General features: G+C 34.8%; 1 protein-coding gene across 1 annotated transcript in view; it reads right to left on the bottom strand.

Annotated features, from left to right (window-relative positions):
- LOC122528643 (Down syndrome cell adhesion molecule-like protein Dscam2) overlaps positions 1 to 14,169 on the bottom strand; it is a 169,817-nt gene that overhangs the window by 22,867 nt on the left and 132,781 nt on the right.

Raw genomic sequence — 14,169 nt, 5'->3', positions numbered from 1 at the left:
TAAATTTTCAGTCGTCATTACACTCTACTTGAAAGCAAAAGTATGTTAAATATATTAAATATACTTAAAAGTAATAATTTATTAATAATACTTAATAATTAATGTGCTTAAAAGTAATAATTTAAAAGTCTCAAATTATTAAAAGTATATTTATATTTGTATTTAGTTATATTATATGTATATTTATATTCATAATATTTATATTGAGTATATAATATATTTTTTTAATACATTCTAGTTGACGCTATTCGATTGATTTCATCTTACTTGATTAAGTGAACTGAGGAGTCATTTTGTAGAAATTTAAAATTAAATTTTCAGTCGTCATTACACTCTACTTGAAAGCAAAAGTATGTTAAATATATTAAATATACTTAAAAGTAATAATTTATTAAAAATACTTAATAATTAATGTGCTTAAAAGTAATAATTTAAAAGTCTCAAATTATTAAAAGTATATTTATATTTGTATTTAGTTATATTATATGTATATTTATATTCATAATATTTATATTGAGTATATAATATATTTTTTTAATACATTCTAGTTGACGCTATTCGATTGATTTCATCTTACTTGATTAAGTGAACTGAGGAGTCATTTTGTAGAAATTTAAAATTAAATTTTCAGTCGTCATTACACTCTACTTGAAAGCAAAAGTATGTTAAATATATTAAATATACTTAAAAGTAATAATTTATTAAAAATACTTAATAATTAATGTGCTTAAAAGTAATAATTTAAAAGTTTTAAATTATTAAAAGTATATTTCTACTTGTATTTAGTTATATTATATGTATATTTATAATTATAATATTTATATTGAGTATATAATATATTTGTATTATTATAGTATATGTATATTTATGTTTATATTTAAAAATAATATATTAAAAGTTATACCTCTGTTCTTCTATACAGTATACGAATGATCTAAGAACGAGCGAGATTAGCACCTACAATTTAACAAACTGGTAATTTTCCTCTTTCTCTCTAAAGAGTTCGACGCGTGGTACTTACAATAGTTCTTTCTTCTATTATTAATATTAACAAGTAAATTCTTAATTAGTATTATTCTTATTACACAAATCTCGAATCAAGTCGTTAATCTTCCGTTTCCTTTTCGTCGGATTTTTTTTTTCTTTTTTTTTTTTACCAAAGAACGAACGTTTCGCGAGAAGAAAAGTGGCGAGTGTTCTGCTGTTTCGCTGAGCGTCCGGGACAACGACGTGACAGGCTGGGGTGTTACCCTCCTTGGAGAAAATGAAAATGCGCCCTCCAGACGCGGGCGAGACGACAAAGCTGGCCGAGAGACGTTTGACACGAGCCAGCCGCCGGTGTAACTCGAAGAAAAGACTTCAAAAAGAATCGATAGACCTTGGCGTTGGATCCTTTTCCTCGTCGTGTGCCCCTTCCTGCGAGGGGATGCGAGCCTCGAAGACGTGTCAGACCTTCTGATATCCGAGATAATGGAGGCATCGTAGAAATGAAAGCGTTTTTCGGGGAGATCGGGTGCCACTGTGTGAAACTGATTTTCAAATGTCCCTCTTTCAATTGTTGGCTTGCTACAATGGGGATGAAAAATCGTTTCTTTTCGTTTAACAGGGATGCGCGATTCTCATAATGGGCATTCACTGAGTTTTCTGAGCATGTATAATTGGTTCACGTGAAATAAGATTTCATGCTCGAGTAAGCAGATATTGTATACATTTATGTAACATAATTTTTCATTCGTTGGATGTGAAAACTACACACTGAGGCAAATGGATTTATTCTCACATATAAATTCGTAATGAATATTCTTTGCCGCGTACGATCTTTGGTGTTTTGTGTAAAATGAGAATTCATGCTCGAGTAAGTGGATTCAATCGACAAACACTACGTATGTACATTGTGATTTAACAGTATCTATAATTTTTCGTTGGTATAAATAAAAACGTGTAATAAATATATATTTATATTTATTTAATGTATTAAATAAGTGAATTCATTTGGCAAAAATTCGTTTAATAGATCTTGCAATTATTTACGATTCAATGGCATTGATCGAAGATTCGTTCAATATTCTCAAACGAAAGACTCTTTTATCGCCATCGTTTCTCCCATTGCTCTCTTAAATTATTCAAAAAAAAAAAAAAAAAAAATTATTCCTTTGTCGTTCAGCGATCGTGCGTAGAATCGTTCCACTTTTCCCTCGAAAAATATTCTCTCCTCCTTGACTCGATTCTTCTACGGGAAAAAAGGGAGGGTGAATAGATAGTTTCACAGGCGAACGAACGCTCGATTGAAATACGTGCCGCGAGAATCTGTCGCGAACGTGCGTCCGTCGGGTATTCGAAGATTTCACGAAGTAGCTTCCCCAAGCTTTTACGTAAACGCTTCGTCCTCGGTTATACGAACAAGTTGCAATAGGTGCTTTCCGGAGGCACGCGCGAAAGAAAGTAGATCGTCGTCTAACTACGCGCTTTCGTCGAGCGTAATTATCGGGCGGGAAGTTTCGTTTCGGCGAAATTTTCGAGCTGCCGCGAGTTTCGAGTTGCCGAAGATTTCAAGGCTTCCCCCGTACAAGAAGGATTTCGAACGTGGAAATTTCCAGGTGTCGAGGGAAATTTTACACCGTTAATAGGGAATTTCGTTGAGTAGGCGGTGTTTCGTTAAAACTTGCCTAAATTATAATATTTTAGATAATACTGTTGTTTACCATAATCTCGAAATAAGTTTTCAAATGTTTTTAAGAGTTTTGAAGAAGTAATTCGATTTCGATCATCCTTCTCGATGGGAGGAATAATTTCGTTTCGCGATTTATATGCAATAAAACAATTTCCAATCGGATTGCCCTTTCATGCGCGAAAGAGTAATTTAATCTTACTCGATTACAATTTGCGAGGCGATCGTTTCTGTAATAATTTCCCACTTGGCGAAATAACGAAACAATAAAATGATTCTTTAGATGCGCGAAAAAATGATTTAATTCGATTTAAACTCGAGTAGAGTATAATTTAATTAACGTTGTCCTTTCCGATGGACGAGAGGATTTTGTTTCATCAAGTTCAACGAAACGATGAAACGATTTTTTGGCTGGCCAGGCTGAAGCACGAGAAGGCAATTTTATTTTTCGGCGATTGTACGGTTGAGAAAAATATTTTCTCAATTTCTTATCTATAGAGAATATTATATCTACATTAATATAATAAAATTATAATATCTATATTAATATAATAAATATTTTAATATTAATATAATTAATATTTTCTCAATTTCTTATCTATAGAGAATATTTTATCTATATTAATATAATAAAATTATAATATTATCTATATCAATAATATAATAATATAAAATTATAATATTATCTATATTAATAATAAAATAATATAAAATTATAATATTATCTACATCAATAATATAATAATATAAAATTATAATATTATCTATATTAATAATATAGTAATATAAAATTATAAATAAATTAATAATATAATTATTTGCTGTAATGAAAAGATATTTTTATACACGAAATATGAACTAACAAGTAGTATTTTTAAATTAATGTCTTCTGTAAGCAAAAATTCCGTTTGTCACTTCACATAGTTCGAAATATTTTTCACTTTTGTCCCGAAAGAATTGCAGAATTTTACATTTTATATATTCGCGTGTTTTTTCAAACAGAATACATTAATAAACGTCAAGTTTGCAGTGAAAAGGCCACTCGAAAACGGCCGATTTGTTGAACAAAATGATCCTATCGCTACGTTCCTGCCTCTGTTCGTTATCGATTTCGTAGGAAACGCGAAGGGACAGTGAAATATTGGCAAATGTTTAAACATGCCAGCAAGTGTACGTACCGCGGAACAAATGCCTCTATGAAATACCGTTCGAAGCCCTTTCTTCAATTGACGTCACTCCGTTTCACGTGTCAATTTTCCCTGTCATACAATTCATTCTCAATCGATGTCTCTCGTAAACGTCTATTCTCCCTGATCCCTCGTAAATACGTATGTATGTGCGCGCGGAATTTCCCACGTAATAAGAAAAACTGTTCAAACTGTTAAACTTCTCTCGTATATTCTTTTTGTTCACGGCTTGACAACAATTATGATATCGAATTCAGTCCTTGAAACAGTCATGGTCCGATGTTCGTAATAACTGTCACGAAGGATCCTTACGGTCCTTTTATTTTATTTCTATCTTACATCGGCCTAAGGTTCTGCATGTAGATGATTCTATACGATGATTTTCAAATTGGCGATCGATCGTACGTCGATTTCGTTCCATTAATGTTAACCATTTATTGTTTCTTTAGAGGAATTTTCAGAAAATTTGAAGGAAACGTTCGAACACCGAACAGCACGTATAACTGCGAATTTTATTTCATTTAAAGTGTTAAAAAGTAAATGCTAAATCATATGTCCCATTCATCGATTAAAATATCGATATACGTTCTTATTGTATTTTTGAAGGAAGTATCACCTTGTTTGACAACGGTTTCAACATAATAATCGTTAACGCGAAACAAAACATATACTAGTTATTGGACTCGTTTCAATTTAAGATGTCTCATCATACAGGGACATATTCTACTTAAGAATGTCTGAGAACATATGGGCTTATTTTACTCAAAGTGTCTGAGCATGTAAGAGTCTACTCTACTTAAAATGTTTGACAATATGGGGGGCTTATTTTACTCAAAGTGTCTGACCACGTAGGAGTTTATTCTACTCGAGCATATCTGATACTGATTACAAGAAAATATTTTTAAAATAAATATCTCGAGTTAATTAATATAACATGCAGTTGAAAGTACTATATTTCTATATTATGCTTCAATCTTGTTGTTTCTAAAATATTCAACCTCTAAAACATTGTACTTCCAATGAAATAAATCATTAGCACGTTAATTTTCGAAACTTTCAGTTTGTACGATCTGACGTGTTTCCTGTGCGTAGCGTCGAGAAAGACGTGAAAGGGGAATTAACAAACCCTTTCCTAATCATTTCACTCGCAGCAACGAAATTACGCTAGATTGTTGGCGGCAAAGAGTGTGCGAAACATTCATACATAACGAGATCGCGCGATATCCATCCCCATCCGTCCAACCAGATCCCAACAAGAGTTAACGGGGCTTCGGTTCTCGTTCTGTACACGCTCAGCCATTCATGTCCCATACATATTTATGTCGGTTGGTTACACGTAACAGGTACCACCTAACCTGTACCTCTCTTTCTCTCGCCTCTCATCTCCAGAGATGGGATCGAGCATCTCGCAATTGGATTCGAATCAAATTATTTTAAGAATTTCCGATGGTACAGAGTAATAGCTGAAAGACTGAATGATACAAAACAAAATTAAATTTTACAAACGTATGTTTTCTCAATTTTTTTATTACTTTATTTAGAAATATAATTAATGGATTTTCTTCGGTACCATTTGTGAAAAACAATATCCCTCAAATGACCATTTCCCTGCTCACAAATACTTTCAGACCTTTCAGTTTATCAGTGGCCACCCTGTAGTTTCAAGTATACACGAATTCAAGCGTTGGTATTCTCGAAAACGAGTATAATACATTTGCAAGTGATATTATGAAGATTTATGAAGATCTTGACGAAGACGATATCGACAAAAGAAAAGTGACAATACAAAGAACAAATCTTTTAGTTTTCAGAGAATCCCTGAATTCTCAGTGTATCAGAGATCGCTGTCGATTGCACGAAGCATGTTCCTACAGCCAAGATTCCCTCGAAAGGATACTTTCATCCTCTCTTTATTACCAGCACATAAGTTACATTCGTACACTATTTTCTCTATTTTCCAGATTTCTCGAACTTCCCCTCGGAACTTGACTCGTAGGTACGTATTACACTTGATTCCATCCCTACTCATCCACATCCACCCACTCCCTCCCCCCCGTTGTCTGTACAGGTATACACAGGGCAGTGTATGTTCGCTGGTGTCGGGATATCATGGTGAACATCACGTCGTGTCCGCCCGTGATACGTTTGTTTCGTAACCAACCGGGGCCAACATTGTGCATGCTACACGTCGCGTCGCACGGAAACACCTGCGCGTCCTCCTTCGTCATCGCGGCGCGCAACGTTATCAGCGACGCTATCCTGACCCAAGAACAGTAGACGGAGGCACCCATCGACGACGACGTCGTATCACAGCGACGTGCCAACGTCGTTAACGACGCGTTCGTCTCTGGCGGACGATACAATCGATTGGAAGGATTGGGTTTCTTTTGTGTTTGCAAGTGGAGGTACCCGAGGGTCGAAGCATGCGATAATGGGCTTGCTACGTGGCGAAGATGATGGCTAGACATGGCTCGAGAGGGTTGATGCTTATTGAAGGAGTGGAGGGTTCTTTTTGTGATGTCGACGAACGTCGCTGTTCAATAGTTAACTTCAGTCGTTGGTTGAATATTAATATAATTATTAATTATATTACTACTTAATTATATTAATATGGGTAAGTTAGATAAATTAAGCTCGCTAGAGCTTAATTGTAATAATAATTAATGTAATTATATTAATATAATTATAATTATAGTATTATAGTATTAATTTAATTATAGTATATTATTATATTATATACTAATATATTATTATAATTATAATAATAATTAATTATAATTATATTAATATATGTAAATTAGTTAAATTAAGCTCTTAAGTTAATTTTATTTAAGTTTATTTTCCATTATTATTGTAGTGTGCTTTAAGTTAAGTTTATTTTTCATTATTATTATATTTTTAAGGTAGAGAGAAAGTAACGTAATAAATTCTGCCTTATAATAAAATTCGCAGGATCGTTCGAAGAAGAACTTTGCTTTGTGAAGGAAATACTACAACAGATATAATAGTTTTTAGACGCAAAATGGCTGTAAGAAACGCAGTGAAATTCGCAAATGATGGTTAGACGGAAGTTGGAGATACCTGGTGATGGAGACTGATGAGCTGGAAGTTCATGGAAAGCAACGTTTTTACTAGAGTTCGATGAGTTGGAAATCGGACGAAATCGATTGATCTTCCGGTTCGATCGTCTTCCACTTCGTTGGAGCTTGTCTATGAAAAAGTTTCGCGGCGAATTCGTACTTTCATTATGACACTTTGTCAATTTTTATCTCATATCTGTCCTGTCTCGCCTCTCTCTTTTTCGCGTAAACGGCAAAGAAAATTTCCAATTAACCCTTTGTCTTTCGCGACACTGCACTATTTAATATTAATAATATTTAAGAGATGCGAAAGTAATATCGCAATTTAATGCCCGGATAGAAGTTTGTTAATGTTCAAAGTTGCCGAGTATAATCGCAACGCGATCGCGACGGTGCAAGTTCATGGCCAAAACGTTAAGCTCCCGAGTTTACGAAGTTTCAGACAAGTTCCCAGTCTATCGAGTTGCCGCGAGTTCGGAATTGTTCTCGCTTCAACTTCTAATTTGTTTCAATTGTCAGTGCTAATCATGGTGTTTCAACTAAATTGATTCGTTCAACACGTGTCTTAGCGTTTAAAAAGAACTTGCTTAAAAGAACTCTGAATGTGCTAGAAAAATAATTCTAAACGTGAAAAGATGAGCTTTTCAATTGCAAGAGTTTATTCACATTTTAATTACTACAAATTTAACATTTCAACTTGGCCAAATTTATCTATTTCATACTTTATACGTAGTAACCTTCATTTTACTTTGTGCTAATATTTAACTAAACTTTTCACTACATACTATTCAGTACGAACTTATATAATTATAAATGGACAATAAAATGAAAATGTGAGTTGCAATTAAAAATCGTCATGCAACTGTTCTAATAATCGTTTCGAGCTCGAACATTTTCCCATTAAAAGAACATCATTTACATTTCATAGCTCTTTTTTGTAACTTTCCTTCTTTCTGTAATCTTACACTGTATCACATTGCAAAATCTTGTTCAGGCGGCTTCACAATCCAAGGATTTTCATTTCGCCCGAGAAACACACGGAACGAATGGAAAATAAAAATGATCTCGTCAGAAACCAAGTTTATCCTGAACCAAATCCTGAGTACGCTCCATCGACCGGAAGCTGCGTGAATGATTCAAGCCTCCATCTTCCGCCGGCCCAGTAATTGGTACCACTCGACGAGGACGGCTAATGTTGACATCTCATTCTCCGGTTCAAACTAGCTGCCATCTCTGCTAGCCAACGTTTCAACTTAAAAAAAAAAATCTCCCTTTCCGACAGCGAGGCTTCGAAGAAACTAGCAACCCCGAGCGTAAGTGTGTCCGCACACATTTGCACAGCAACTTCTCCGTACCCTCTTGTTCTCCAGCTCATTTTCTTCTCCCTTTGCTTTGTCACGATTGCAATTTTATTTTTATTTACGCGCACATAGCTTCTATCATCTGGGTATTATTTCTCGAGTGCGTACGATTCAAGTGGTTTACACATTTATAACGTCTTTTAGTCACTCTCTACATTTCTTTGCGAATTTTCTCCGAAACACTGTTTTTGGATACTTCATTGAACATTTTTTTTTTATATTGCGTGTTGAAATTTATTATCATTATTATTTATTATAATTGTGTTCCCTCGCTTTTGTTTTGAAAATTTGAACGGCATTTAAATATTTTCGAAGATGCTTCTGGACCACAAACCACTGAAGTACGGAGGCGATAAAAACGACGGAGAAAATTTTAGATATCTCAATAAAATTCCACGAAAGCTATTCGAAGAATGTTGAATTAACTCGTGAACATTCAGCTTCCGGTACTGCCTGCAGAGACCACGCCAGCTGTAGTATTTTTTCTATGTTTGATACGTACGGTATGGGTTCTCTGTTTGTTAAACAATTTCTGGGAAATTTGTGGGAATATTTCTTCGCAAAATAATATTGCTTTTCGAGTTAGTCTCAACTTTCAAATGCATTAAATAAACAGTTGAACATCAAAAGTTCAAAGATTCTTAATCTTTTTAATTTCTTGATACAAATCCTTTCAATGACAACAGAATGTACACTTGACTACTTATATGACTACTTTTAGTTATTGCTGTTACAGTTATTATTATTAAAATAGTAATCTTGAAAAATTGTTACTTAACTGTACAGTATAGTAAGCCTCGTAAGTGCCATTTAACATTTCAAATGTTACCTATATACTCTTCCAAGCTTTGTACAGAAAAATAAAAACGACGATATGGTTTTACCTTTATAAACCAACAAAAAAACTCATCAATTGATCCATCCGGAGGCAATTCTCAGAAACAATCTACCAAAGCGTTCAATAATCGTGTACAGCTATTGTCATAAAGGAACTGGCGCCAATTTCGGATAAATAAACCTTCACCACCTCAGAGCTCAGAAATATGGGATTCCTTTCGATTCTCATAAGAATCGCAACATCTGCGGGGGATATTCTCGAGAGACCCGTAAGAAATTGCTACGACCCCTATGGGAAACTGAACGATAAGCGTCCGCGTCGAAGTGGCGTGCTTCGCCGGTTTTAATATCGGCAATGGCGAAAATAAACATGGCCAACGGACGGAAGAAATATGGAAATATCCGAGGGGGAAAAAGGTATTCAGTGGCGGGCCATCAGCTCGCGACGAGATGGTAATATAACCTCGTACACGATACCTCTTTCTCGATTGCAAACAGTGGACGTGGGTTTCGTGACAAAATGCCGGGTGAAAAGGGCGGACGAAAGGAGGAAGTGGAAAGGAAAGGGAAGCTTGAAAGGGTATTTCGGTTGGACGGGAAATTAAATTCGTTTGAATTGGTTCTTGGGAATTTTTTAAACACGTTATCGTCGGCGATTTTTGTTTGTCTCTTGAATTTCACGGGGGGGGGGGGGGGTTCGGTATTATTTGTTGAGGTAATGGAGTTTGGGAGGTTGTAAGGGATATTTGGTACTTTAGATAGATTCTGTGGTAGAAAATTTAAGAATTTGAAATATAATTCTATATATAATAATATATATATATATATATATATATATATATAATATTCTATAATTAATATTTATTCTATATATTTATTCTATATATAATATTATATTTGAAATATAATTATATAATTCTATAATTATTGGAGAATAATTAGAATAATGATTAAGCAGTATGATACGAAATATGAGGTTTGGGTTAGGTTTAATATTATTAATATTCGAAGTTTAATACTTTGATACTTTAAAAATCAAGTTCGTCGATCGATTCACATTTTAAATAAATTCACATTTTAATCTGTATCAATCATTCTACGTTTTGTCGACGTGACTCGACTACTTGAAGAAATTTCACGAAACCAGTTACGAAATTTCTACGAATAAAAAACTTTACCAATATATCGGACAATAATTTTTGAACTCTGCTCATTCCATCGTGCATAAATCTCAAATACTCAAAGAGAATTTCGCAGAACCAGAATTTTGCAAAATACGAACGAAGAACTTATAACCAGATATATCCAGCTGGTAAATAATTTTTCAATCTGCAATCGATTCGTTCGCAGGCTCTTCACATGCGTGGATTCATAATCGCGAGAGGGAGTTGATTTCAATTAAAAGGCCGAACGGAGAGGCTGAGAGAAGTTTAAACGTTTGTTCGCCGACGCGCGTGTTCAAGTTTCATCGGCGGGACCTGCATAAACAATCTCCGAAACAGTCTCGCTCGGGAAATCCACTGGGGGAGAGAGAGAGAGAGAGAGAGAGGAGAAAGAAGAAGAGGTAGAAGAGAAGTGGAGGTCTTCAAACTTCATTTTCCACGGCGCGAGACTTTCGCTGGTGCCTTTCCATAAACAGCCCTCGAAACACCCTCCGGGAAAAATGCCGCCATCCCACTCGAAACCTAACCTCTCTCACGCCTTTTCCACTGAATTTATTCGCAAATTCGCGGCACGCATTGCCGATACAAATTAAAAAGCAGAGTTCGGGAAATTCAAGAGTTTCGTGCTGGCCAGGCGAAAAATCGATGACTGGAGTAATTTGAAAGCTTCAATTCGAATTAGGTTCGGATTAGATCAGCGACACCTGTGTGATTATTATTATTATTTAAAGGGTAAATTCTTAATTGTTATTATTATTATTAGACAGATAGATCTTTATTGATTTCCTATTGGATTATCTTATTGTAACATAGAATAGAATAAACCAAACATAAACAAAAGAAAAACCATATAAAGCAACTTATGATATGTTGACATGAAACGCTCTTGTATATAAAAATAGTTCTTTATCTTTCCAACACCCAATCTTTATTATTTTCTTAAAATTATTATTATTAGTATTATTTTATTAAAATTATTATTATTAGTATTATTTTATTAAAATTATTATTATTAGTATTATTTTATTAAAATTATTATTATTTAGAAATTAAATTTTTTGTTAAAATATAAATTATTATTATCATTTAAAAATTAAAATAAAATTATTTAAAAAGTAAACTTTGGACGTGGCTTAAAAGGCCATTATCTTGGTCTAAACGAGTTACCAAAGAATATTCATGACATGCATGAAAGAAAAAAATTAGAAAGTTAAATTTTCATGTAAAGAAACGCAAAAACATCCATTGTTAATAACTCATTCTCGAATTGCCACCCAATGTGAGGCGTGTGGATTGGACGAAGCTAGAAATCTGTGTTTTTTTATTATCTGTACATATGTCTGAAAAGAGACGAGGAGTCTTGTTTATCAATTTTGGATCCACAGTTGGAAATCAGGAGCTCTAGATTCGAAAAGTTCGATGAGAAAGAGGTAAATAGAATGTCGACGAATCTCTCACGCTTCGCATTCACAACTGGTTTTTCATCATTCTTTTTTCGAATTTAAAAATTAAAAATAACCTAACCCAAGCCACCACTGGACTTGGAGCCCTTTTAGTCACCGCGTCTCGCGTCGTTTAATTCCTCGACGTGCGTCATAAATCTTCACATCAATCGCGCCACTCCGAATTCCAGCCCTTTCAAGGAAAACTACACCCGGCATCGCGCGCACACCCGCGCGTATCTTTTTGTAACTTTAAAAGAGTCCCTTTCATCCTCATCAGAGGCATTCCTCTCCGCATCGGCGCTTCGCATCTCAAACATCTCTAAACATCCGTTCGAATTTCACGGGATCCTGTCTGACGGTGAACTTTGATCCCTCTGATGTTTGATGAAACGAGAAAGAAAGCAGAACGAACGAAAGAAAGAGAGAAAGAGAAAAAGAAGAAAGTTCGTCGCCGACGGCGGATAAGCGAAACGTCGCGAAACAGAAAAGATAATGGCAGGTGGAAAGCATCGAGAGGAGATCGTATGAAACTGCTTTGTCGATTACGCCGTGCTGCCGATTCGGATTTAACAATCGTTATGCTGATGACGACGCACGAGAACGCGCGTCGTCGTCGTTCTCGTGTTGTTGAAAGGACAATGAGACACAGGGACATTGTACAAAGGTATAAAGCCGGGGAGTAGTATGAATCGTGCATGCCCCGCTGCCTGAAAAACCGGAAAAGGGTTGAGCCCGGTGTTTCCGGCGCTGGGACGTCGAATTAAGAGAAGGGGATTATTAAAAGTACGAAAGCCAGTTGTGCTAGTTGTCGTAGCGACAACTTGTCTAAAGAAACGAGCGTGTAAAGAGCGGGATGATCTTTCGATTCAATGGAAACGAGTACGACAAATTCGTTCTCAAATTTCAGATTTTTTATTTCAGAGGCGAGGATTTTTGTTCTTTTCTTTTTTTTTTTTTCGATACGCGTGATTTGCTCTTTCGCAAAAAACGGCGTTGAACTCTGAACGATTTTAACTCTAACTAGAAAGCTAGACGAGGGTAGTTTTTTCAACGTCCACGCTCTATTTTTTTAAAATGATGTTCAGTCTCATTCTCGGTACAAGAAAATGTTCTTCACACAATTTCATTATTCGTCGTTTAATTGTACGTCAAATTTTACGATATTTACAATACCAACGATGTCAAATTTTATTTCAACATAAAGTCAATGCAACGAACACTTTTTTGAACACGATGTCTTAATAAAAGTCAACCTGAATATACGGACATCATAATTCACAGTACTCGCTCGTTAAATTAAACAACGAGTAACTGACAAAAATACGTAAAATTAAAAAAAATTAAAAACAAATTAAAATTAAAAGAAATTAAAAATAAATTAAAATTAAAAAAAAGTTTTTCTTTTTGATAGAAATGTAGCAACATACACGTTGCTCAATTCTATCGATGTCCATTCAAGTGTCATCCCGCGTTTGCTTCCAGTTCAGGCACGAAGACCGTTTAAAAACTATCAAACTCTCTTCGCTAGCCCACTCCGGCTGTTCGAAACACGTCCATCGAACGAACAACTTTGAAACAGCTCGACAGTCAGCCGCCATGTTGCATTCCCGTCTCTCTGCTTTTCATCTTTGCAACTTTATCGTGGACTCGTGTTCCTTTCGTGATCATCTCTTCACGCGTTTTCCTTCACGCGATCGAATGTCATCCCTCCGTCTGAACTCTGGGGGATAGTGTTCTAGTTCGTATTCTATCCAAGTGGATGTTTTTACACTTTGTTGGTTTCGCTTCGTTCGCGTTGAGAATTTCATGGCACGACGCGACGATTTATCATTGCGCGAAAGAACTGATTTCTTGGTCCATTTCCGTCTGATTTGGTTGTTAGTGGCCCCGAAATATTTGGAATTAGTTTCGTGAAGAGAATAATTTCTTCTGGATCATAATTTAGGTTTTTTTTTTTTTTTGGATAATAATTTTCCTTCGGTTATAATTTAGATTTGTTTTTTTTTTTTTTTTTTCGAATAATTTCTTTTGGATTTTAATTTAAAATAATTTCTGAGATTGTAATTTAAATCTCTTTTGGGGAAATGTAGAAAAGTTTAATTTTTGAGAATTAAAAGACTGTAGAAAGTAGAAAGAAAATGTCAGAGATAATAATTGAAATAATTTTAAATCGAATGTCGTGGGAAGAACGATAAATAATTTGAGGAATGTCGCGAAAAAAAAAAAAATAGTGGAAGAAGAAGAGGCGTGAATAGAAAATTTTCTTAAATTAAATAATACTGAGAACATTGCGTAGAATGGAATAAGCGAAAAGAAAACCGAATAACAGAAACCGAAATTGAAAGTATACCGCGAAAATTGGAGTAAGAAAGAAAATTTCAATAATAGAAATGCTTTCAATTAGATAATATGGCAGAAAGAATGTAAT

This window comes from Frieseomelitta varia, unplaced genomic scaffold, assembly GCF_011392965.1.
Source record: "Frieseomelitta varia isolate USP_RPSP 00005682 unplaced genomic scaffold, Fvar_1.2 scaffold_254, whole genome shotgun sequence".
NCBI classification, from domain to species: domain Eukaryota; kingdom Metazoa; phylum Arthropoda; class Insecta; order Hymenoptera; family Apidae; genus Frieseomelitta; species Frieseomelitta varia.
Note: the sequence above shows the minus strand (reverse complement) of the source record. Positions and strands in the feature narration are given on the sequence as shown.